General features: G+C 40.8%; 1 protein-coding gene and 2 long non-coding RNA genes across 3 annotated transcripts in view; 2 read left to right on the top strand and 1 right to left on the bottom strand.

The window, feature by feature from the left end:
- Positions 1-26,792, bottom strand: part of LOC147538040 (uncharacterized) — a 103,628-nt gene that overhangs the window by 64,082 nt on the left and 12,754 nt on the right. The window lies entirely within an intron of this gene.
- On the top strand, positions 13,450-14,771 carry LOC147538043 (uncharacterized). The gene is made up of 3 exons (XR_015225137.1): positions 13,450-13,520; positions 13,623-13,710; positions 14,685-14,771. It is a non-coding gene; the product is annotated as an uncharacterized LOC147538043 (long non-coding RNA).
- The window catches only part of LOC147538044 (uncharacterized), a 66,061-nt gene continuing 63,716 nt past the window's right edge, over positions 24,448-26,792 (top strand). The window contains exon 1 of the long non-coding RNA XR_015225209.1: positions 24,448-25,478. This is a non-coding gene — a long non-coding RNA (uncharacterized LOC147538044). The remainder of the gene's footprint in view (positions 25,479-26,792) is intronic.

The following is a 26,792-nucleotide window of genomic DNA, read 5'->3' on the forward strand; positions in this document are numbered from 1 at the left end:
CACACAAAGTACCTACATATATATATATATTATTTTAGCCGCTAGGCAAGAAAAATAGCGCTACTAGCTACATGTTTTATCTACATATATACATATTATTTTAGCCTCTAGGAAAGAAAAGTAGCGCTGCTCGCTACATATTTTAACTAGCAAAATAAAATATTTTTCATCAACCAGCTACCTATTTTATCTAGCAAATTAAAATATTTTTAGGAGGAGTCCTAGTTAAACTCATCTCGCTCTGAATCGAGCAGGTAGCCCTGACAGCGAAAGCCACGACCAGGGGACCTAAAGGCAGCCTTGGTAGGTGCGAGCAGCGACCAAGGGCCTTAATTTAAACATCCCTGCTAAGCGAAAGCCACGATCAGGGATAGGATAGCCTTCGTAGCTACGACGACAACCGAGGGCCCTAAGGAGCAGTCCTAGTTAAACTGAACTTTGCTCGAGTAAAAACCGACCCCTCACCAAGGTCCTAAGGAGAAGTCCTAGTTACACTTATCGGCTCAAGCCGGCAAAGGAGGTAGCTCCAGTAGCTACGGCTGCAACCCGAGGCCTCACAAGGAGGAGTCCTAGTTAAACTCAACCCTTTACTCGAGTGAAACGTGGTCCCTGTGGATCCTTAAGGAGAAGTCCTAGATAAACTACCGGCCCGATGAAGGTGACCGGGGGTATAAGGAGAAGTCCTTGCAAAACTATTCATGCTTAAATGAGGAAGACAACCCTGGTAGCTAAGGCCACGACCAAGGGCACGGGAGGAGTCCCAGCGAAAACTAGTCATGCCCGCACCGACGTAACCAACTCTGATAGCCCAAGCTACGACCAGATGTTTAAGGAGAAGTCCTAGCGAAACTAGTTGTGCTCAAACTGACGAAAACAACTCTGGTAGCGAAAGCTACGACCAGAGGTTTAAGGAGAAGTCCTAGTTAAACTAGTCGAGCTCAAGCTGGCGAAACCAGCTTTGGTAGCGAAAGCCACGATCAGAGGTCTAAGGAGAAATCCTAGTTAAACTATCCAAGCTCAAGCTGGCGAAACCAGCTCTGGTAGCGAAAGCCACGACCAGAGGTCTAAGGAGAAGTCCTGGTTAAACTAGTCAAGCTCAAGCTGGCGAAACCAGCTCTGGTAGCGAAAGCCACGACCAGAGGTCTAAGGAGAAGTCCTAGTTAAGCTAGCCAAATTCAAGCCGACGATATCGGCTTTGGTAGCAAAAACCACGGCCGAAGGACCAAGGAAGAGTCCTAGTGAAACTGGTTATGTAGAAACAACTCTGGAATAAACAACCGAAGGCAGATTAAGAACTCTAACACTATTCCAAACTTTTTACACGGGGCTAACTTGGGTTCTATTTTGCAGAGGGAAATAGTAAGCTTAGGGCATGCTAGACTAGGTTTGAAATTGTTTCTCTTACAGGTGCGACCATTCGGAGCATGCGTAGTAAGCCTAGGAAATTGCATTAGTAAGTTAGGATGGACTAACTATATCCTACTATGGGAGGTTCTTATATGTGCAGCAGCAGGATATGGAAGCAAATCAAAACCATTAAGATTAAAACAGAAAAAAAAGCCATTGTATCAAGGTCACCATTCGGACAAGAAAAGGAAGAGCATCCAGAAGACAAAAGAAAAACAAAAACAACTACGGTTCCTCACTAGAAAGGATAGGACCAGAATGACCATCAGGACCAGGAACGGAGGAAGCAGAGCCTTCGTCAGAATCATCACCCACATGGACTACATAATTGGTAACCTCCTGGTCCCACTCGTCCTCACTAATGGGAAAGTCTTCCTCCAACCCTCGATCCACAACGGCGGCATTAACGGGCAACGCGACTCGCTCTTTATCAAGATGACTGATAGGTGCATAATTTACATGTTTTGTCTATCATTTTCTTATACACATTTTCTAGTTTTTGTGGGAATTACCGTTATTATCATTACTTTTGGTATTTGTGTATCGTTTCCGGCTACATCTCGAAAAAGAAGTGGAATCACGCGCGTTAAAGGAAGAATTGATTAACATCACAGTTAAGAAGTTATTTGAAGAATTTCTCGCGTGAGATTACAGGGAATTGAATTAAGAATCCAACAGCGAAAGAATCACGTCATTCTGACATCGTATGGAAAAGTTCTGAGCACCATAAAAAAGTAAAATGAGAAATCGGCGGCTTGCGGGTCAAGCAGCTCACGGCTACTTATACACCAAGCAGCTGAATTCTATGAGACAAGCAGGTCAAAGCTGGTGTGGGTTTGGAAGTGTGGTCCACATTCCACTAATGAGCCAAATTTAAAACTAAATAAAGTGGGTGCCCTAGGTTTTAAGAAAAAGACAAAAAGACCAACTCTTTTCTTTTGTTTTGGGGGAAGTCGGTGGTATTACTAGAAAGAAGGAAAGAGGAGACATCAGCTTAGAAGGATTAAGAGAGAAAGAAGGAAAGAGGAGGTAGCATCTTAGAATCATCAAGAGAGAGAGAATAGAAAAGAAGAAACGCAGCTTTGAACGGTGTCGGTATCAATAGTTTTCAATCCCCGTTTGATTTCTTTGAACTCTTCTTCTATTTTATTTTCAATTCCAAGAACAAATATGAGTAGCTAATAATTTCATTGATTAGAGATGTAGTCTATGTCATGAATATGTTGTTAATTAAATTATCCTCTCTTAATTATTAATCGATTAATACTATTCATGTTTTACAGTTTATATATTTTAGGATTGGATTTTTGTTCGTTTAATATCATGAGTTAGATGACCTAAAATCACATATTTAGCTAAACTAGGGTTTCGAACCGCAATAGGAGGAAACCTTTGTTACACGTAGCTTAATATAATTGCAAGCGACGAGATGTTGCCAAGCAATTATGTGTAAAACATGACCTAGGTTAAATCCGAATAGATTTTTTATCGGATTGCTTAGAATAAACTCGACCCATAGATACCACTACTTCCGTTAGGTTAAACTTGAGCAGCTTGCATCGAGTTATTTAACGGAAAGAATTCAAAGAGTGGCGGCCTGCGCCTTTGAAGAAATTAGGGGTTTTGACGGAGTAGACCTGAGATAGGATGCTTTAGGGTTATTAGTATTAAGATAGATATTAAGTTTGGTTAACAACATGTTCGATGACGGAAGATGAATTCTCTAATCAATTTACTCCACCATAGTATTTAAAAATCCTTCGTATTGTTATTATTTTTAAATTTTGCAACAATCCCCCCATTTATTTAAGTAGTCAAAATTAGATAACAACCATACCTCTCTGTGGGATCGATACCCATTCTAACCTTATACTCTATTTTAGTGTGTTAGAAGAAAGAATAATAGTTTGGTTGGTTGACACCCTATCAAATTTTGGCGCCGCTGCCGGGGAGGCAACGGATTGTTATCTTGTTTTTATTACTTTAATTTTGTTTCTATTTTTCTCTCTTTTAAGGTACTGTTTATGCAACTTCGATCTGGTACTTTGCTGAAAGATTTTACTCGAGCAGTGAACACCCCTTTATCAGATTCAGATTTAGAGGTAGAAGAAGAAGCCATGGGTGACGCGAATCGTACACTCAAGGATTTAGCTTCTGACAAGCTAGAAACTCAACAATGGTGTATCCAGACGACATCCACTTTTGAGATCAAGCCAGGGTTGATCCGTGAGCTACCGAAGTTCCATGGAATGACTAATGAAGATCCAAATAAGCACTTAATGGATTTTCATAACATAGTCATGGCCATGATACCAGCAGGGACTGATGTTGATGAAGTCATGTTACGAGCTTTTCCTTTTTCTTTGATGGACACAGCTAAAGAATGGTTGTACTATCTACCTTCTAGTAGTGTCACGGCTTGGAATGGTTTGAAGAAACTGTTCCTAGAGAGATACTTCCCTGCGTCCAAAGTAACTCAGATTAGGAAAGAAATTTGTGGTATTAGGCAAATGCCAGGGGAGACACTATATGAATGTTGGGAACGTTACAAGAGATGGTGGCTAGCTGTCCACACCACCACTTTAGTGATTTATTGATTATCCAATATTTTTATGAGGGCCTTCAGGCTACTGATAGAAGTCTTCTTGATGCTGCAGGTGGTGGAGCTTTGGTCAATAAAACAGTAGTTCAAGCTAGAGAGTTAATTGAGAACATGGCAGCAAATTCTCAACAATTCTCTAGTCGTGGATCAGAATCACTCGTTCGAAGGGTTAACGAAGTAAGTAAGGTTGTCGAGCCTCGTCAGCAAATGGGCAACATGACAACAATGATACAACAAATTGCAGCTGCGATAGTTCCGTCATCTACCCAAGGTTGTGAAGAGGGAAACGATCAAGTCAACGCTATTTTTCCAAATCAGCAAAGACAACGATATGATCCTTATTCTAGCACATACAATCCAGGGTGAAGAGATCATCCAATTTTAGCTATGCAAGCAAGCAAGCTGCAGTTCAAGGGCCAGGTTTTAGCCGTCCGGGTGGTATACAACAACAAGTACAACAATCACACCTAGTTCAGAACTCAGAATCGTCAGAAATGGTTGCCATGATGAAAAATATGACATTGATGATGCAGAAGAATCAACAAGCTAATGACAATGCAATCAAAGAATTACAACTGCAAGTAGGCACGATGGCAACTGAGATCAATCTACTAAAGGCACAGGATAATGGGAAACTCCCTTCTCAACCTCTTAATCCAAGAGAATCAGCCAATGCTGTGACTTTGAGAAGTGGTACACGAACTGTACAACCAGAAGATGCTGAGAAGAACGAGGATCCTAAGGGGTCGACTTTGGAGAAGCAAAAAACTAATTGTTCTGAAACGAATGAGGTACTTGTAGAAAAATCTAAATCTCGTATTGCTTCTTATATTCCTCCTTTACCTTTTCCTCGCAGATTTGCTAGCTCTAAAAAAACAGAACAAGATAAGGAGATATTCAAGAAGGTTCATGTGAACATTCCACTCATAGATGCAATAAGGCAGGTGCCGAAATATGCAAGGATGTTGAAGGATTTGTGCACCAACAAGAAAAGACTAATTGGGAATGAGGTAATAAGAGTGGGGGAAAATGCTTCAGCTATCTTGCAAAAGAAACTCCCACCAAAATGTAAAGATCCTGGTAGTTTTGACATCCTTATTGTTATAGGCAACACATTGTTTAATAAAGCCATGTTAGATTTAGGAGCATCAGTTAATGTCATGCCTGCGTCGATATAGGAATCCCTTAATTTAGGACCGTTGAAAGAAACGAATGTTATTTTACAATTAGCTGATCGATCTAATGTATACCCTAGGGGTATTATTGAGGATGTTCTTGTGCAGGTCAACCAACTGGTGTTTCCAGCAGATTTCTGTGTGTTGGAAATGACAGAGGGCTTTACGGACTCCTTTATACCGTTGCTATTGGGACGTCCGTTCATGCGAACAGCTAGGACTAAGATTGATGTTTTTGATGGAACACTGACGATGGAATTCGATGGAGAAATCATACGCTTCAATATCTATGAAGCAATGAGATATCCAAGCGATGTTGGTTTTTGTTTCTTTGTTGATATTGTTGACTCGTTAGCTCAACAACTATTTTATTTGGGAGGTGATGATCCATTAAAAACCATTATCACAAGAAGTGTGGGTTCTAAAGGCCTTATGAATCCATTAACTGAGTTTAGATTGAGGGATGAATTTGATGAAGTTATCGGTGAACTTAAATCCTTGCAATTGTATCCACATGCTCATAATATCTCTTTTATATCTTTACCGTGCACTAATGAGAAGTTGTTGCCATCTATATTGCAGGCTCCTAAACTAGAACTTGAGCCTCTTCCATCTCACCTGAAATACATGTATTTGTGTGATAATGAGGAGTTGCCCGTAATAGTTTCTACAGAACTGACTGAATTGCAAGAACAAAGACTCATTCGGGTGTTGAAGGAGTATAAAACGGCTATAGGATGGACAATTGCTGATATCAAGGGAATAAGCCCTTCCACTTGCATGCATAAAATATTTCTTGAAGAGGGGGCAAGGCCGACAAGGGAAGCACAACGTCGCTTAAATCCTCCAATGATGGAAGTAGTGAAGAAAGAGATACTTAAGCTATTAGATGTGGGGGTTATTTACCCTATTTTCGATAGCAAGTGGGTCAGTCCGATACAAGTGGTGCCGAAGAAATCAGGTGTTACAGTGGTGCAGAATGAGGACAACGAACTTGTCCCAACTCGGGTGCAAACCGGTTGGAGGGTTTGTATTGATTATCGCAAGCTTAATGCTACCACTAGAAAAGATCACTTATTACCCTTTATGGATCAAATGTTAGAAAGATTGGCATGACATTCTTATTATTGCTTTCTTGATGGTTATTCAGGTTACAATCAAATTGCTATAGCACCGGAGGATCAAGAGAAAACCACTTTCACTTGTCCTTTCGGCATATTTGCTTACAGAAGAATGCCGTTTGGTTTGTGTAATGCCCCCGCTACCATTCAAAGGTGTATGGTAAGTATCTTTTCAGATTACGTGGAAAACATTATCGAAGTTTTTATGGATGATTTTAGTGTGTTTGGTGATTCATTTGATTTATGCTTGGATAACCTTACATTAATTCTTAAGCGATGTGTTGAAACTAATCTTTTGTTGAATTGGGAGAAGTGCCATTTTATGGTAACTCATGGCATTGTTTTGGGCCATATTATATCTTCTAAAGGCTTGGAAGTTGATAAAGCTAAGATTGATCTTATCCGTGCTCTTACCCCTCCCACAACGGTGAGGGAGATTCGTTCTTTTCTTAGTCATGCAGGATTTTATCGTAGGTTTATCAAAGATTTTTCTAAGATTTCTTCACCATTGTGTCAATTATTACAAAAAGATGTGGTCTTTAACTTCGATGATAAGTGTTTGGTGGCATTCAATCGTTTGAAAGAACTTTTGATAACAACCCCTATCATTAGACCACCTGATTGGAGTAAACCATTTGAACTCATGTGTGACGTTAGTGATTATGCAGTCGGTGCAGTATTAGGCCAACGTACTGGAAATAAACCCCATGCTATTTATTATGCTTCCAGAATGTTGAACGAGGCCCAACAGAACTACACCACCACTGAAAAGGAGTTGTTAGCAATCGTTTTTGCTTTGGAAAAATTTCGTTCATATTTAATTGGTACAAAAGTTGTTGTATTTTCTGATCATGCAGCACTTAGGTACTTACTTACAAAGAAAGAGGCAAAACCAAGGCTCATTCGATGGATACTACTCCTACAAGAGTTTGATCTTGATATAAAAGACAAGAAAGGCATTGAGAATACAGTTGCAGATCACTTGAGTCGTCTTACTATAGATGAGGAAGCTATCCCGCTGCGTGAAAGCTTTCCAGATGAGCAACTCTTCTTAATTGCAGTTTCAGAACCATGGTACGCTGATATTGTGAATTATTTAGTGTCCAAACAGATTCCAAAATAATTGTCTCGTGCTGAGAGGGACAAACTTAAAAAGATTACGAAACAATAAATATGGGATGATCCATATCTTTGGAAACACTGTTCAGACCAGATTATTCGTAGGTGCGTTCCCGAATCTGAATACAATTCTATCTTATCTTTTTGTCATTCATATGCTTGTGGAGGACACTTTGGATCAAAGAGAACCGCTCATAAGGTACTTGAAAGTGGTTTCTATTGGCCCACATTATTTAAAGATGCATATGTGTTTTGTACAACTTGTGATAGGTGCCAAAGAACAGGCAATCTAGGTGCTAGAAATCAAATGCCACAAAAATTTATTCTTTTCGTTGAATTTTTTGATGTTTGGGCCATTGATTTTATGGGTCCTTTTGTTAATTCTTTTGGTAAACTTTATATCTTACTTGTTGTTGATTATGTCTCAAAATGGGTGGAAGCTAAAGCCACCCCGACTAATGATTCTAAAGTGGTTACAGATTTTGTTAAAGATCATATTTTTGCAAGGTTTGGAACTCCGAGAGCTATAATCAGCGATGGGGGATCACACTTTCGAAACAAGTTTTTGCAAAGCTTGTTGAAAAAGTATAATGTTTCTCACAAGATTGCTACAACTTATCACCCACAGACAAACGGGCAAGCCGAAGTATCTAATAGAGAGGTGAAATCCATCCTAGAGAAAACAGTGAATCCATCAAGAAAAGATTGGAGCTTACGTCTCGATGATGCATTATGGGCATATAGAACTGCATATAAGACTCCTATTGGGATGTCACCATATAGGCTTGTGTACGGTAAACCTTGTCATCTTCCTGTTGAAATTGAGCATAAGGCTTTTTGGGCTATTCAGCAATGTAATATGGAGATAGATGGGGCTGGCAAACAAAGGAAACTGCAACTAAGGGAATTAGACGAAATTCGTAATGATGCATATGAGAGTTCACGCATTTATAAGGAAAAAACAAAGGCTTTTCATGATAGTAGGATATCTAGGAAACAGTTTACTGTTGGTCAGAAAGTCCTTTAATTTAATTCTCGCCTTTATTTATTTCCTGGTAAATTGAAATCCCGCTGGATAGGACCATTTCTTCTGCTCAATGTTTTCTCTCATGGTGCAGTCGAGATTCGTAGCATGTCAACAGGGCAGGAGTTGAAAGTTAACGGGCATCGATTGAAGCCCTATTATGAACCGTTTGACACTGGAGTGGACAAGATCAATGTAGTAGATGCACTCCCTTTGGAGGAGTAGAACGAGGATGCTGAGTCGGGCTAAGGACGTTAAACTAAGCGCTGCATGGGAGGCAACCCATTGGTTTAGTATTTTTTATCTTTTTATTTTCTTTTCCATATCTTTTCATACATATTATAGGATTTCCCACCTTTACTTTACCGAATCAATTTACATTGAGGACAATGTAAAGTTTAAGTGTGGGGGAGTGGAGTGGTTAAGCATCTAGAATTTTAGGTATTTGGCCTTTTTAGGACACTTTTTGAACTTCTTGTACATATTTGCATGAAAACCTCCAATTTTTAGATATTTTAGAGTCACTTAGTGTACCGGTAGCTACGGGAACATAGGGACTTCTAGCCAAAATAATTGAACTTAGATGTATAGGGACTTTATTCGGGTTGCTTAGCAGTTGAGAGGCAATATGCTGACAAAACGGGACAGCGATCACCGGTGGAGTATTCAGTATTTGAGTGTCGATGATTCACTTAATCCTACCTACTATAAATTGTCCACCCAGAGTGTTCATCTGCGCAAATTCCGGGTAGAATTATGAGCTACCCAACCTCACACCCATTTCAGCACTATTTTTGATCTCTTGAGTGCTATTTCATGCAACCATAAGGATGTCATCAGAATTGCTAACTTTATCTTGTAGTCTTGTTTGCAGTTGGCATCAGTCTGTCGACCGAATCAGATCCATAGAAACATATCGTCAACAACAAGCGAAAAATCATAAATTTGAAGAAAGTTGAAAGGTTTATAAAGGAACAGTACAAAGAGCAGAATTTCATTATATGTTGACAACTTATGTACAAAAGTGAAACATAACGAAAGATGTGAACTAGTAAAGTTCATGATATCGAGGCAATACAAAGGGTGAAACAACTAATAAATGAGTAAATCTCCGAGTGGAAGGAAGTTTCTATTTTTATGTTATAAAATTGCAAGATTAAGAGTCTGGTAATGTGTTTTATTATAGAGCGGAAAGAAAGATATTGAGTCTGAGCAGCTTATTTCAAGCGAAGTTTAAGGTGTTTGATAAGGATACAAATGGTCTCATCTCTACTGAAAACTTAAGACATTTTATGGCAGATTTTAGTGACAAGTTGAAGGGCTGAAAGAAAGAAAACGTGTTAAGTGATAAAAGTTACGAGAAGAGAAAAATATGAGTAAAAGATGAAACAGTGAAGGTCATAATTCCGAAATCAAAGTGATAGTAATTTCATGTTTTTTTTTAAATTGTAAAGATCTATGAAGTTTATGAGTTCATCATCATCAGTTGGATACCGAGGATTGAAGACGTTTCTATGGGATTCTGAGAGAATGGTGTTGATTGTGGATCGGGTGAGAAGGTAAATACGCATTCCCATCCTTGCATAATGGTTGATTTCCTTTCTTAGAGATCATTAGACTAGAAAAAGGAGTTCATTTTCATCCAGTTATTTTTAACAATCTTTAGTTTTGGAAGGTTTCCTTTTTCCTTCGCACTTGTTACACGTGTGCAGGATTCATTTTTCTCTTGCTTGCACACATGAGTGAAAACTCCATGAATCCTATCAATGGTGAGGTACATTACTTATCAGATCGCTCTCGGTGCTGAAATATTTCATTCGGTGGTTTCCTCCTAACTCTACGGTTAAGCATGAGAATTGTGATCTTTACTACATCTAAGTTATTATTGTTATGGTGCAGAAATTTTATGTTTACTTAGTTATTGGGATGCATGTGTTTTAAAATATTTATAAGTTGGAGTATAGGTTTGTGGGTACATCTCTGGTAAACCCTCACGAGACTATAACTCGTCCACTAGGGACACCTAGGGGTTTAAAGGCTTGTCACATACGCTAAATGTGATCGTATCCTCTACGAAACAGAGTTTATCTTAGTTTAGGTTTGTAGTTTGCTCGAGGACTAGCAAAAGGCAAGTGTGGGGGAATTTGATAGGTGCATAATTTACATGTTTTGTCTATCATTTTCTTTTACACATTTTCTAGTTTTTGTGCGAATTATCCGTTATTATCATTACTTTTTGGTATTTGTGTATCGTTTCAGGCTACATCTTGAAATAGAAGTGGAATCACGCGCATTAAAGGAAGAATTGATTAACGTCCCAGTTAAGAAGTTATTTGAAGAATTTCTCGCGCGAGATTACAGGGAATTGAATTAAGAATCCAACGGCGAAAGAATCACGTCATTCTGACATCGTATGAAAAAGTTCTGAGCACCACAAAAAAATAAAATGAGAAATCGGCGGCTTGCGGTTCAAGCAGCTCACGGCTACTTATACACCAAGCAACTGAATTCTATAAGACAAGCAGGTCAAAGCTGGTGTGGGTTTGGAAGTGTGGTCCACATTCCACTAATGAACCAAATTCAAAACTAAATAAAGTGGGTGCCCTGGGTTTTGAGAAAAAGAGAAAAGACCAACTCTTTTCTTTTGTTTTGGGGGAAGTCGGTGGTATTACTTGAAAGAAGGAAAGAGGAGGCAGCAGCTTAGAAGGATTAAGAAAGACAGAAGGAAAGAGGAGGTAGCATCTTAGAATCATCAAGAGAGAGAGAATAGAAAAGAAGAAACGCAACTTTGAACGGTGTCGGTATCAATAGTTTTCGATCCCCGTTTGATTTCTTTGAACTCTTCTTCTATTTTATTTTCAATTCCAAGAACAAATATGAGTAGCTAATAATTTCACGGGAGATTCCCTCATTTTTGTTAAAAGGCCCGCCCTCAATGATAATTTACCAAGTAAAAGGGTTCATGGGGAGGCCTTTTAACAAAATTGGGGAGGCCCTATAAAATTTCCCTAATTTCATTGATTAGAGATGTATTCTATGTCATGAATATGTTATTAATTAAATTATCCTCTCTTAATTATTAATCGAGTAATACTATTCATGTTTTACAGTTTATATATTTTAGGATTGGATTTTTGTTCGTTTAATATCATGAGTTAGATGACCTAAAATCACATCTTTAGCTAAAATAGGGTTTCGAACCGCAATAGGAGGAAACCTTTGTTACACGTAGCTTAATATAATTGCAAGCGACGAGATGTTGCCAAGCAATTATGTGTAAAACATGACCTAGGTTAAATCCGAATAGATTTTATATCAGATTGCTTAGAATAACCTCAACCCATAGATACCACTACTTCCGTTAGGTTAAACTTGAGCATCTTGCATCGAGTTATTTAACGGAAAGAATTCAAAGAGTGGCGGCCTGCGCCTTTGAAGAAATTAGGGGTTTTGACGGAGTAGACCTGAGATAGGATGCTTTAGGGTTATTAGTATTAAGATAGATATTAAGTTTGGTTAACAACATGTTCGATGACGGAAGATGAATTCTCTAATCAGTTTACTCCACCATAGTATTTAAAAATCCTTCGTATTGTTATTATTTTTAATTTTCGCAACAATCCCCCCATTTATTTAAGTAGTCAAAATTAGATAACAACCATACCTCTATGTGGGATCGATACCCATTCTAACCTTATACTCTAGTTTAGTGTGTTGGAAGAAAGAATACTAGTTTGGTCGGTTGACACCCTATCAATGACGCAGGAGAGTAGTTTTCTTAGGAACATAGAAACGACGAGCTGCACCCCAAGCAACCTGAAACGCGGATTTACGTTGCCGCCTCAAGATTGCCTAGAACTCATCCCCCTTTTTGAAAGCCGCTATCGCCCTCTAACGGCTCACGTCGATCATCTCAAAGATGTTCTTGTAAGAAGCTTGAAGAGCGGCTTTATCTTTGTCCCTCTGCTGAATCAGAGTAGCCTCCTCCTGAAGGGCTTGAAGCCTCCCTTCCAGACTAGCAACACGAGCATCAGATTGAGAAGACCGAAATTTAGCACTGGTCCTAGATTGCTCCGCTTCCAGCTTCCACGAATCTCGTTCAGCGGAGACAATCTTCACGTCGTTGGCCAATATCTGGGCTTCAGCTTTGTAAGACAAGGCATCCTTCTCGGCCTTCGCAAGCTGAGATTCTAGGCGCTCGATCGAGGATAACTGAGAGGCGACGTTGTGATTAACTTGATAACTCTGAAAAAGGCAAAGAAGATACGCAAGATTGGGAAAGAGAACATAAGGTTGAAAAGAAGATAGAAAAATAGTGCTGGAAGTACCTCATTCTGAAAATACAAATAAAGACTATCGATCAGGGAGGACACACGATGGGGGACATCTTTCGGTAGAGAAGACACCTTCACCGATAAATCTAAGCTGGACAAGGACTTCCCTTTGCCGGCCAAGGAATGAAAACTCGCCCTAGTCTTGGAAGCAACAGCACCACGACTGATCAGAAGAGGAACCGGAGGGGAAGAGCTGGTAGCAACCAGAGGTGAAGCCGGACCAACTAGCACTACAAAAACACGGTCTGTTGCCGACGGGGTTTGCCGACGGTTTTACTCAGAACCGTCGGGGCTAAGCATACTGCCGACGGTATTCTAACAAACCGTCGTCATAGGTGCACTAATGCTGACGGTTTTATGGGAAACCCGTCGGCACATAACACCACGGTGGCCTCCCTTTTTATTGGTTTACCAACGGCTTTGCCGACGACCAGCAAAACCGTCGGTGGTAGGACTTGGGTGACGGTTTTATGTTGTACCGCCGGTAAATAATTGGCGCGACTTTTCACTTTGGTGGGAAAGTATTTTGGGAATTCATTTGCCGACGGAAAATAATTTCCACACCGTCGGCGGTGGAAATGGTTTCACGCAAATATTTTCCGCGAAACCATTTGGCCGACGGATTTCTCGATGAGCGTCGGCCCTGACCCTCCTGTGCCCTAGAACCCGATAACTCAGAACTTCCTCTCTACTCACCCATCTCCTTCCCTCTTTCTCTCCTCTGATCGAAAACTCAAGGTATGATGTTTCCTCACGCTCTCTCGTTTCTATTTTGTCTTCTAGGTTAGATTAATGGATTCTTCTTTCCTCACGCATCTCTCTGTACTCTCTGTCTTGAAGGATTAATGGTGTTCCTGCTCAAATTTCTCCTCTCTTTTCTCCTCTGATCGAATTGATTGTGTTCCTCCCCAACAACTTAAAACTCAAGGTATGATGTTCCTAGGTTAGATTAATGGCTTCTACAGATTTCCATAGATTAATTAGGGTTTTGTTATGTTCATAGGTAAGATTAATGGCTTCTACAGATTTCCATAGATTAATTAGGGTTTTGTTATGTTCCTAGGTAAGATTAATGGTTTCTACAGATTTCCATAGATTAATTAGGGTTTTCTCTTGCATTTATTCTTATCCTCCTCAACTGTTAACATCTCTTTACTTATACAATTTTACCTTTTTCAACCTTACACCATCCAAAGACAAGTCACCCTAGTCCTCATCTATCTCTATAAGAAAATGTAAGCATCTAGGATTTGTGGTCCATATATTCATTCATGCAGAACTCCTATTTGTCATTGAACTGTGATCACTAAGATAGGTAGGGTTCGGCTGGGATCGAATATTGTCAATGATAGGAATGATCAGAATTAACTTGTTTGTGAGGTAGCTATTGCTAGTTTTAACAGGTATATCTCAAAACTCTTACTTTCTCTTTGAAAATAGAGCAATTTATGAGGTTAAGGTGAAACTTTTTGGCTTGATTTTTGACCTATTTTTGTAGGACTCGTTAAATGTTGTTGTAATTGTTTACCATAAATGTTGTTTCTTAGTGAGTTTTCTATTGGTTAAATCCGGTCATATGATTCATGAATTCCAAGTCAATTTAGCTTGCTTGCTTGCTAGTATATTTGGAGTAGTACTAATACAAGTATTGACTTGGATTGAATCGAAAAAAACCTCGTTTATGGGCTTAAACAATCAATCATCCATTTCAATTCAATGAAATCTCACTTAATTGTATCGTTCCTATTTGATTTGCCATTTTCCTATCAATATTGTACATAGTTTTTAGGTTATCTTTCTCCATTGAAGTTAGGGTGATAAAATTTGTGAGTTTCCATCTCATTTTGTTATAGTTTTCCAAAACATAAACTTGGATACCGTATTAATACCCTCTTTATGCAGGTACGGTTGCTCATTTTGAAGACAATTTCTTTGTGTCTCTTCTTCTTCTAGTCTCAACACTCTATTTAGAGATTCTTCTCCTACAGGTAAAACTTCAATCTCCATTTGGTTAAAATCTAAAGAACCATGAATATACCGCAAATTTGAATGTAGTTGTCGGTTCTATTCTTCATCACGATATTCGTGTTATTTTTTGACATATATAATAACTTCATGATTCTTCAATCTAATAACTTCATGATTCATCACGATATTCATGTTATTTATCAATAACATATATGAAGAACCTCACTTCTTTTGTTAGAGTTTGAATAATGGCATATTCTTTATCCTTTAAATTCCACGTTAAATGTAGTACTTTTGTTTTTGTAGGAGTTCAATGTTGTTAATATTATCCTTAGGACATAGATATAGTTTCTTCATGCTTTAAACCCTCAAAAACAAAAATAAATAAGCTTTACTTATCACTTAAGTCCTTAAATGCTAGTTTAGATGTTACCGGCAGTGTTTTCCCGTCGGCAAAGAGTACTGCCAACGGTATTCCCTATGTTACCGACAATGTTTTCCCGTCGGCAATAGCCTTCATTTTTTAACCTAGGTTCCCGAATAATGACACCAGTCATACTTCTTTTACCCGAAGATTTGGTACGAGATTTCTTCACACCAGAAGAGGACGGCATGTCATCAGTCCTATTCCATTTGCCCACGAAAGCTGGAAAACAAAAAGGAGAGCAAGAAGATCAGACACATAAGGAAATACCGAAAAGAAAAGAAGAAGCATATCCGACCAAAACTCACCAAGAAGAGAAGGAAGCGTCTTTTGCTGATAAAGGGCCTGTAGATCAGCGACGCTTTCAGGGATGAAACCCTCTTTCCCCTATCCAAAGCGATTAAAGCTTTAAAACAACTAACATCTCCCTCATCAGGGATGATTTTTGGACGAACATGGACAGAACCGGATACACGAAAACCATAGTACTCAGTTGCAAGAGAGGGACGAACAAAAAGGAATCGATCATTGTAAACCTTAGGGATATTCGAAGCAGAAAAAAATGGACCTACACGAGAAGAAAAGTAATGCCAACACCGATCACTGGACTTAACAGAAAAAATCTTGTCGAAACCATAAAGACTCGCTTTCTCGCCATGATGAAGGCAGAGGAAGTAAAAGGCCATGATGGCCATCATGGCGTTAGGACTCAGTTGAAACAGTTGTAGCCCATAATGGTTCAGCAAGTCAACAAGAAAGAGAGGGAAAGGAACCACCAACCCCAGATTGAAGAAAACCTCGTATACACAAACGCGACGGTCATCAGTAAGGTAAATCTTCTTTTCGGGCGACGGAAGAAGAAGTTCAACAGTGGCTGGAATCGCATGAGCATCTCGAAGAGCGTCGATCTCCTCTTGAGTCATCCGACTTGTGAAACGATTTTGACCGGAGAAATCAGCGGCGGAAGAAGGAGTCGCCATTCTTTTGCAAAAACAGAGAGGGAAAAAGAGCGCAACTCAAGAAATGAAGAACTGACTAGACGAAGAAAGTAAAAGAAGGAAATATGAACAAATCCGGAGGCTTAAAAAACTCAGCTTGAGGGTTAAGGCTAAGGCACACCGAGCCAATGGGAAAGAGACACGCGGTAGCAGTCACAGCTCGAAAAACCCTAAACATCTCTTCAATCAATAGCTAGAGACAATGGACGGTCCAGATTAGCCCAAAGATGGCGCTAGGAATTAATAGAACCCTAGGGACGTACCTGCTTTCCCACTAGCAAGATACCACGTGTCCACGCATGCCAAAAACGCTACCCTGAATAGAAATTCAGAGGGATCAACGCCGAAAACAGGCAATCAGAGAATCAAATCTGTGACGTCACAAAATCACGCATGGAAAGGAATTAATTACTTGCGCGGAAGACGAAACGTGCCCTGGAATAATAAGCCACGTGTCAGAACATAGACGGATCAACTTTAGCAGAGCTAATACCCAATCAAAGGAAATCTCCAAGTCATGAACCTCAATCAGCTCTGAGGTACTGGCAGTAAGACGAGACTCCGCCAAATTGCCACGGTCTAGGTAAGGCCCAAAGAGCTTCGCGATACAGCTCTAGGACAGGTAAAACTTTCGACTTCTGGCCTTCAAAGTAAAACACACGAGTTACTTCTACTCCTTAGCCTCTCTACTTTCAACTAAGGAGTGACGGGACTCACGATGATGCATAAAATGTCCAGACATTGACTAACGTATGAAGAGTCAAAGATTAGACCAGAAGTCTCTTGGAACAGCTCAGCTTAAGGCAGCAGGACAGCTAAAACCCCTGATGGTCCGCCGCACATTCCCACAACAGGGAGGTCGGCCAGAAGAAACCAGCTCTGCACAAAACGCCCTTGACATGGGGTCTCCACAGGTTCGGCCCATATCTTACGCCATGAACTGGGAAAATATCAGTGCTGCGCAACCTAATGACTTAATCCCGGACTTTCCAGAAAGATCTCAGTCGGTTACACATCTAGAAGTGTTTAAGCCCGGTTGGACTCCACGTATCTAAAGGAGGAAACTTCTCCTTTAGAGTCTATCGCTCCGGCAAGATAATAACGAAGTATCCTAGAACTTAGGATCTTTCACTTATCAGAGATCCGGGATAGACTCGAAAAGAAACCCTAAATACGCAAAAGAGGTAACTTCTATATTGGATTGACGGCAACCGCCTCACCACCATCACTGATCACAGTCGGCCTAACATCGCCTATAAAAGGCCCCCCACATCGTCCTTCTCAGGACACGATCTCTTCTCCCAAAAAGATCACCCAAAACTCAGAGTTCTCATAACTCGCCCCCCAAAAGGATCAATCAATATTTATTCTTTTACTGCAAAGAGCAACCTGACTGTCTTGAGCGTCGCAGCGGTTTTCGAACCCTTTGCAGGTTTTTCCCCCTTGGGAATAGACGAACGGGAGCAAGGAATCAGGAGCTGGAGCAAGAAGCAAGAAACAGACAAGCGGAGCACAGCAGAGAAGCAGAGCTGAACAGAGGAATCTCACCTCTCTAAACAGAATATTCTATCATAACGGAGGTTGTCATGCATCAACTCCCTTTTTCATGCTGATTTAACAGGGAGCCAATTTTTGACATCAGCAAGCGGGATGGCTATACTGAGCAAGCAGGATTTACTCTGTGGGCAGAAGGTTGGAAAATTGGAATTCTATGAACATTGCGTCTTCGGGAAGCAATGTCGGGTAAAGTTTAGTACAGCGGTTCACAATACCAAAGGAACTCTGGATTACATCCATTCAGATCTTTGGGGTCCCTCTCGGGTTAGCTCACATAGTGGGGGTAGATAAATGTTAACCTTGATAGATGATTTTTCTAGGAAAGTATGGGTCTACATACTAAAACGCAAAAATGAGGTGTTATGCCCAATCGGGGTTAATGTGAGCAATACGAGTAATCCAAGACAAGCAATAGGAATAGTAAAGAACAATCGAGAACAGAATTCAGAGATTTACGTGGTTCGGTTGGTGAGACCTACTCTACGGCGACAAGGGCACGATGATTTCCACTATGATAAGCAAACAAGTTTACACAAGAGATTCGTGAGATTGTGTCTTACTGATATCTCCTTAGGGTTTAGTTTATATAGCCACTAAACCCTAATCCCACCGCCTCACTGACTCTTTACAACCGACTCTCTCTACAACCGACATTATACACAGATAACACTAATCACTGCCATAAGCCTAGCTTCCGCATTCTAGCTCTGTCTCGGAGTCCAGCTCTGCCTCACAGTACTGCTTCGCATACCAGCTCTGTCTAAGTAACCAGCTCTGCTAACGGGTCCAAAATTCGACGCCGAGACCGTTGGCGGGTCGTAAACCGGGTTCGATACCACTCCATATTGGAGTCACTTCTAACAATTCTCCACCTTGACTTGAATATGATCCTCTTGACCTGGATATGCCACCATCATAGCTCAGTGCTTCTGAGCCATCGTCGCTCCATCCCTGCTAGGGCTAACATCTGGAAAACCCAATCAAGTCTAAGCAATGCTTAAACTTAAAAGTTGTAACTGCCTTGGTCAGCATATTCGTTGGATTCTCTGCCGTAGAAACCTTCTTCATCGTGATCTTCCCTAGTTCAATCACGTCCTTGATAAAGTGATACCTGACGTCAATGTGTTTAGTTTTCTCATGATACATTTGATTTTTCGTCAAATGAATAGCACTCTGGTTGTCGCAGTTAACCTCTGTCACCTCCTGCTTTAGGCCCAAATCCTGAACTAAACCACTCAGCCATATTACCTCCTTCTCGCCTCTGTTGCTGCTATGTACTCAGCTTCCGTTGTAGACAGCGCTACCACCGACTGCAGCACTGCTCTCCAACTAATGGCACTCCCGCAGAGTGTGAACGTATAGCCCGTCAGCGACCTCGTCCTATCAACATCCCCTGAAAAATCTGAATCTACAAATCCAACTAACGATCCAGAAGTGTCAGCTCTTCTGTCGTAAACCAAACCAAGCTCCGCAGTTCCTCCCAAATACTGCAGTATCCATTTCATAGCCTGCCAATGACTTCTCCCAGGTTTGCCCATGTATCAGGCCTTGTGCACACCATAGCATACATAATGCTACCTACTGCATTTTCATAAGGCACCTAAGACATGTACTCCGTCTCGTCATCAGTTGTTGGTGACAGTTTACCCGAAAGCTTGAAGTGTGCTGCCAATGGAGTACTGACAGGTTTTGCCTCAGCCATACAAAAACGTTCCAACACCTTCTCGATGTACGTTTTCTGAGACAAGAACAGTTTCCCAGCAGATCTGTGTCTCCGTATCTCCATACCCAATATCTTCCTTGAGGCACCCAAGTCTTTCATCTCGAACTCACCCTTTAACTGATCCTTTAACATGTGGATTTCCGACATATCCTTGTAAGCTATCAGCATGTCATCCACATATAGGAGTAGATACACATAAGAACCATCTGATAGTTTCCTGCGGTACACACAGCTATCATATCGTCTTCGATCATAGCCGTTTTTAACTATAAACGTGTCAAAACGCTTATACCACTGCCTAGGAGACTGTTTCGATCCATACAAAGACTTCTTCAGCAAATAGACCTGGTCTTCTTTCCCGAGAATCTCAAACCCCTCTGGTTGACGCATATAGATTTGTTTCTCCAGCTCTCCATGTAAGAACGCAGTCTTAACATCAAGCTGCTCCAATTTCATATCATACAAAGCAACAATAGCAAGTATCACTCTAATAGAGCTATGTTTAACAACAGGAGAAAATACCTCATTGAAGTCTATCCCTCCTCGCTGTGTAAACCCCTTAGCTACTAACCGTGCTTTGTAACGTGCATCTTCCACCCCTGCGATTCCTTCCTTCTTCTTGAAAACCCATTTGCTACCAACAATCTTCTGACCCTTAGGCAGCTCGGCTAATTCCCAGACCTAGTTCTTCCGAAGAGACTCAATCTCTTCATTTATGACGAGAGACCACTACCGTGAATCATCGCTCCTCATAGCTTCTTCGTAGGTGCATGGCTCACCTCCATCTATGCTTTCTCCCACACGAAGTGCAAATGCAACCATATCTGCCATCCCATACCTTTCCGGTGCCCGGATGTCTCTCCTTACCCTGTTCCTCGCAACACTGTACTGCACCAGCTCTTGTTCAGCTTCCTCAGCTTGCTCATCTACCTGAGGCCGAACCTCTTCCGGAGTGTCTATCTCAAGTTCCACCTGATCTCCGCGATCTTCCTGCTCCACCTGTTTACCAACAACCTCCCAAGCATCTATAGGCGTTACCTTATGAGTTACCATGACTAACTCATCAAAAGTAACATCTCTACTTATGAGAAACTTCTTCGATTTTCCATTCGAATTCCACAACCGATAACCCTTAACTTCAGTCTCATGATGCTCCCAAAAAGGTTACACACCCAAAAGGACGTATCAAGTAGTAACCTGGTAAAGCCGGAGTCGATCAAAGGATAGGAAGGTGGTTCGGATAACGAAGGGTCTTATCCGTAGGTCTAGATATCAAATGCTAACTTTGACAAAAAGGAAAGGAACAAAGGATAAATGGGGGTTTTGATTGAATGAGTAACAAAAGAAAAAAACAAGTAAAATTAATCAAATAAACAAAGTAAACGGGCAAGAGAGATTCGAGAGAAGAGTCGGAGGAACAAGAGTCGAGACGGGTAAGAATCGATTCGAGCAAAAGTTGATTGAGACGGATACTTCAATCCACAAGATCGATAATGACAAATACTAAGTATCTATTCGCATGAAAATGTAATTAACTTCACCCACATTGACAATCCAAAGCATCACGTGTCTAACTAAGCATAATCGATCAAACGTCACTAAGCATCGACTATCAAACTCACACATACTATCTAATGAATTGAAAATGAACAAGTATGACACTAATAAGTATAATACGTCAAACTAAGTATAATCGATCAAAGGTTAGTAAGTATCGATTATCAAACTAAGTACGCATTATCAAACTTTGTGTCAATAGACGATTAAGATCAAGGCTTCTAGTTTATAAAACTAGACGAAGTCAATTAAACTCACATGTAAACAAATAATAAGTCATTCATCACATTCAAATCATGCTTCAAGAGTATCCGAATACAAGAGTAATGTGTCGATGTCCAGGATTCCATGATGATAAATCTACAACTATGTATGGTTCGATCTAATGTTCCAAAGTATAATCGATATTCGACTCCTAAGGTGATGTCTATAAGCACTACGTATATCCGGAGATCATACTTTGTCAAACAAACGTCATAATCGGTTAATCCCGAGTCAATGAAAGTGTTGTCTAGTCGCCTAACTATGTGTAGTGCATGACAAGACACATGAAATTATGACTTAGACTACAATCGATATCGAATACTTCGATTCGTCTATTAACTATGCGAAGTGCTTGACAAGACACATGAAAATACGATCAAAACGAGAATTGAAATAAATGAATATCAATTGATAATCAAAACATCAAATCATATTAAACATAATCACGAATACATCACATTTCATCTCATATAATCGACTCACAAAAGTTAGCTAAACATGGTGATTAAATAAGAAATGGAAAGAAGATGATGAGAGAATCCCCCTTTTTCGATGTGGTTCGAGGCCAAGATCGTCGGAAAATATGAGTCCTTAAGGTGCAGCCGATCCTCTTAGCAAATTCTGGGTTCCCCATAGCGACCATCATCATCTTCTTCATTTTTACTCAAACTCCATTAAAGCTAAACCTTAGATTTCTCTTTCTAGCAATCTTCAACCAAAATCAAATCAAACCACATGGGAAGCTAGCCAAGGATGAGGAGAATAAAAGCCCAAAGGTTTCTGGCCAAGAAAGTGGCCGGAACACCATGAAAATTCCAGCCAAAGAATGGTGAAATCCGGCCAAATCATGGAATCCGACCAAAAAAACTTAGATCCGGGCCAAAGGGAGCTTGCAGCCGCGTCCCGAGCTTGCTCCAAGCTCTGTGCATAGGGTGTTGTCCCCGCCGGAGCTTGCCGTTCGTGGAAGCTGCTGCTGCTGGCGTCCAGTGCTACCATCCCGTGAAGGTCCGAGCTGCACAAGCTTGCTGCCGGTCTGCTGCTGTTCTTCCCGTGCCGCGAGTTGCTCCCGTGCTCTATCTCCTAGGATGCAGCTAGGGCTGCTGTTGTATGATGTCCCGAGCTGCTGTTTCGGCCAAGCTTTGGCCGGCCTTAGTGCTGGCCGGCCAAGCTTGGCTGGCCCCCTTCACCTTCTTCTCTCTTTGCCTCTCCTCAAGCTCTCTTTCTAACTCTCAACCCCTTCCAAAACTCTAAAACTCAAGAACCCTCTTGCCTCTTTTCTCTCCCTCCCAAAAATGTTGTAGTGTAGAAGATGATGAATAGTAACCCTTTACTACTAAAACCCTAGGTCAAGACTTTGACTTTGACTTTCACTCAGACTTGACTTGGATCCATAAAGAGAGGGTGCCCATAAAATCTCTACTCCTTTCTTTCGTCTTCTTTTCCTTTGTGGGCTTTTGGCTTGACTTTGATTTCAAATTAGAAACAAAGGAGAGTGCCTTCAAATGAAGACCTTGGCTTCTTCCTTTCATATCTTCCACGTCCGAACTCCGATTGAATTCCGTTTTCACCGTCGGACTCGTCATTGACTATACTTGTCATTTGATTTGCTTGAAGTAATTTTCTCTCATTTTCGGCACATGAAATGATAGTGATAATTCACTCTCTTTATTCCAAATTACATGTTTAACTCCCAAAATGATACCTAACAAGAAAAACACATAAAATATTATTGATAACACTCGAAAAGGACTAATTAGTCTAAGTTAGGCTCTCCAAATGTGACATTTTCGTGTCACATAAAGATCTCTAAACTTAAACTTTGCTAGTCCTCGAGCAAATAAAACAAAATAAAAGCCTAACTCACTTTTGGAGGCATCCCGGTGAATTTAGCGTATGCAACAAGCCTTAAACCTCTAGGTTACCCCAAGAGGACAATGTTGTCTCGTGAGGGTTTCCATAGATGAAACCCAAAAAATCGTGGTTTCAAATACACACGGGTCCAAAATCCAAACTATAGATAAGCATGGTTCATATGGTAAAGGGTTTAAGCATGCAAACACATAATGAATCAAGTAAATAAGTTCATGTGAAAGCTAAAGGCCTCTTCACTAATGATCTTACCCTAAAATGCAAGTGTCATACCATAATGAGCAACATCTATGTTCCGAAGCCACAAAACCTTGATTCCGAGGTTAGTACATTTCGCCTCGACTTCAGCCTCACGGACATACACTCCAAATATGAAATCACTCAAGAACGGTTCGCTCGTATGTGTGAGTGTGATCACTAACATGGACTCAACACATAAAAAGGGGTGAGGACAACATTTTGGAACGAATGATTGATGTGACATGAAAATGTCACATTTGGAGAGCCTAACTTAGAATAATTATTCCTTTTCGAGTGTTATCAATAATATTTTATTTATTTTTCATGTTAGGTACCATATTTGGAATAAAGAACTTAATTCTGAATAAAGGGAGCGAATTATCACTATCATTTCATGTACCCAAAACAAGAGAAAAAGACTTCAAACAAATCAAATGAGAAGAGGAGTCAAAGACGAGTCCAACGGTGAAAACGGAAGTCCATTTCGAGTTCGGACGGGGAAGTTGTGAAAGAAAGAAGTCGAGGTTCGGTCTTAAAACAAAGATTCTATGAAGGCACCCCCCTTGATTTCCAAGTGTAGATTAAAGCCTAAGTCTAAAACCCAAGAGCCTAGATATGAAGGAATAAAACCCAAGCCCAAAGAAGATGAAAGAAGGAAGAGATTTTGGAGGCACCCAATGGACCCAAGTTTGAGTCAAAGTCAAGGTTGACTAAGTCTAGGGTTTGAGTCAAATACACTATTCATCTTCTTCCTCATTCATCATCTTGAACCTTGGAAAGGAGGCAAGAAAGGAGAGAGAAAGAGGCTAGAAACTTTAGGGTTTTTGGTTCAAGAGCTTGAGGGTTTGAAGAGAAAGACAAGAGAGCAGAAGGAGGATCCGGCCAAAGCATAGGCCGGCCAGCACACTAGGCCGGCCTAGCTTTGGCCGGCCGAGCAGCAGCTCGGGCTGCAGCACTAGCAGCAGCTCGGGAGCTGCTCGGGAAGCGACCAGAGACGCGGCTGCAGCTGGAGCTGCTCGGGACAGCAGCAGATCTGCTCCGGACAGCAGCTTCACGTAAGCTTTCTAGCTCGGGCTGCAAGCTTCTCCGAGCTCGGGACGCCTTCACGGGATGCGGCTGCAGCTCGGACGTGCATGGGACGCGCGCACGGGGCTCGGGACAAGCTAGGGAAGGCCGGACAGCACCCTTTGGCCGGATCTTCTTGGTTCTTGGCCGGAATTTCATGCTTCTTTGGCCGGATTTATATGAGTGTTCCGGCAACCTTTTTTATCCGAAACCTTAGGGCTTTTGCTCCCCATGTCTTGATCTAGCTTCCCATGTGGTTTGATTTGATTTTGGTTGAAGATTGCAAGAGAGAGAAAGCTAGGGTTTAGCTTTAATGGAGGTTTGTGATAAATGGAGAAGATGATGGTGGTCGCTATGGGGAACCCAGAATTCGCTAAGGGGAGATCGGCTGCACCTTAGAGACTCATATTATTCGACGATCTTAGCCTCGAACCACATCGAAAAAGGGGGATTCTCTCATCATTTTCTTTCCATTTCTTATTCAATCACCATGTTTAGCTAACCTTAGTGTGTCGATTATATGAGATGAAATGTGATGAATTCGTGATTATGTTTAATATGATTTGATGTTTTGATAACAAATTGATGTTCATTTATTTCGATTATCGTTTCGATCGTATTTTCATGTGTCTTGTCAAGCACTTCGCATAGTTAATAGACGAAACGAAGTATTCGATATCGATCGTAGTCTAAGTCATAATTTCATGTGTCTTGTCATGCACTTCACATAGTTAGGCGACTAGACGACACTTTCGATATCTCGGGATTAACCGATTTAGACGTTTGTTTGACTAAGTATGATCTCCGGATATACATAGTACTTAGAGACATCTACTTTAGGAGTCGAATATCGATTGTACCTCGACACATCAAATCGGACTACACATAGTCGTAGGTTTATCATTATGGCTTCCCGGACTTCGACACCTCTCTCGCTTATTTGTTGCCCGAATTGAGTCTTACCGTCTTCCGACTCTTGTTCCTCCGACTCTTCTCTCGAATCTCTCTCGCCCGTTTACTTTTATTGTTTAGTTTAGTTATTTTACTTGTTTGTTTTATTCTCTTATCACCTTATTCGATCAAACCCTCATTTATCTTTGTTTCCTTTCCTTTTTAGTCTAAGTTAGCTTGAAATATCTAGACCGAGGGACAAGACCCTTCAATATCCAAACTACCTTCCTATCCTTGGATCGATCCCGGCTTTGCCGGATTACTACTTGATACCTCCGCTTGGGTGTGTAACCTTTTCGGGTGCATCAAGTTTTTGGCGCTGCTGCCGGGGATAGGTTTAGTAGTTTGGATAGCGTTAGTTGTTTTGTTCATTAGTTTAGTGTTATTTGCTTCTTAGACGTCTTTATTTTATTTTGTACTTTCTTAATCTCTTTTTCTTTTAGGTATCATTTCAAGAAAAGAGCCAAAAGTGACATAAAGGCGAAGGAAATGGAAGGAAGCGAGAAGCTTAAGAAGAAAGGCGAACGAAACGAGAGGAGCACTCGATAGTATCGCATTCTATCTCATCCTTTTTACTTGTGTGTAATTGTCTAGTATATAAGTGTTAGTCTCCATTTTGTGATTGTGTGTTAGCATCTTTGAACATTGTGAGATCATGGCAAGTTGGTCATTTGATGAGAATGACCTTATGCGAACCCTTTTCAACACTAGTCGACCATCTACAAGTCATCAAGACTACTCAAACTTATATAGGAATGATCCGACTAGTGATAGGAATAGGCGAGTTGAGCCTGACCGACCTAGGATGACCATGGGTGAATATCGACGGATGTATGGAGTCGGTCAGACTCGTCATGAACATGGTTTTAGGAATTATGAGCATGAGGGTAATCAATCCCGTAAGAGTCTTCGAGACTATCGACAAGAATTTGAGATGACCACACCTTCATGTATGGATTTGTCATTTGATAACCGTAGTTCCATTAGTATTGATCGACCACGTCGAAGTCTTCGTGACTATCGACAAGCATATATGAACGGTTCACTTAGTGATGACAATTCCCGACTCGATGATTCCACTCAAAGAGTCGAGTCTATGTATATACATGAAGGTAGTAAAGAAAGGACCTTGGAGACCATTAACCCGGTTTGTGCTATTTGTGCGAGCTTAGACCATTTGACCGAGTATTGTCCCATGATCCGTGTTCCGCGAGAGTCTTCGTCTAGTTATACTCATGTGCCTTATTACGAGGAGATGTCTGAAGACACTCTCCAAGCAATTTTAGAGTACCAAACTAGATTTAATCGAGATATAACGGAGACCACGGAACGGCTTCTCAAAATTGTTGATAGACTTGAGTCAGAGCCTATCGTCGACGAGGAAGGGGTTTGCG

This window comes from Eschscholzia californica, unplaced genomic scaffold, assembly GCF_041429995.1.
Source record: "Eschscholzia californica isolate CP2 unplaced genomic scaffold, dmEscCali1.0.p SCAF_5, whole genome shotgun sequence".
Classification (NCBI taxonomy): domain Eukaryota; kingdom Viridiplantae; phylum Streptophyta; class Magnoliopsida; order Ranunculales; family Papaveraceae; genus Eschscholzia; species Eschscholzia californica.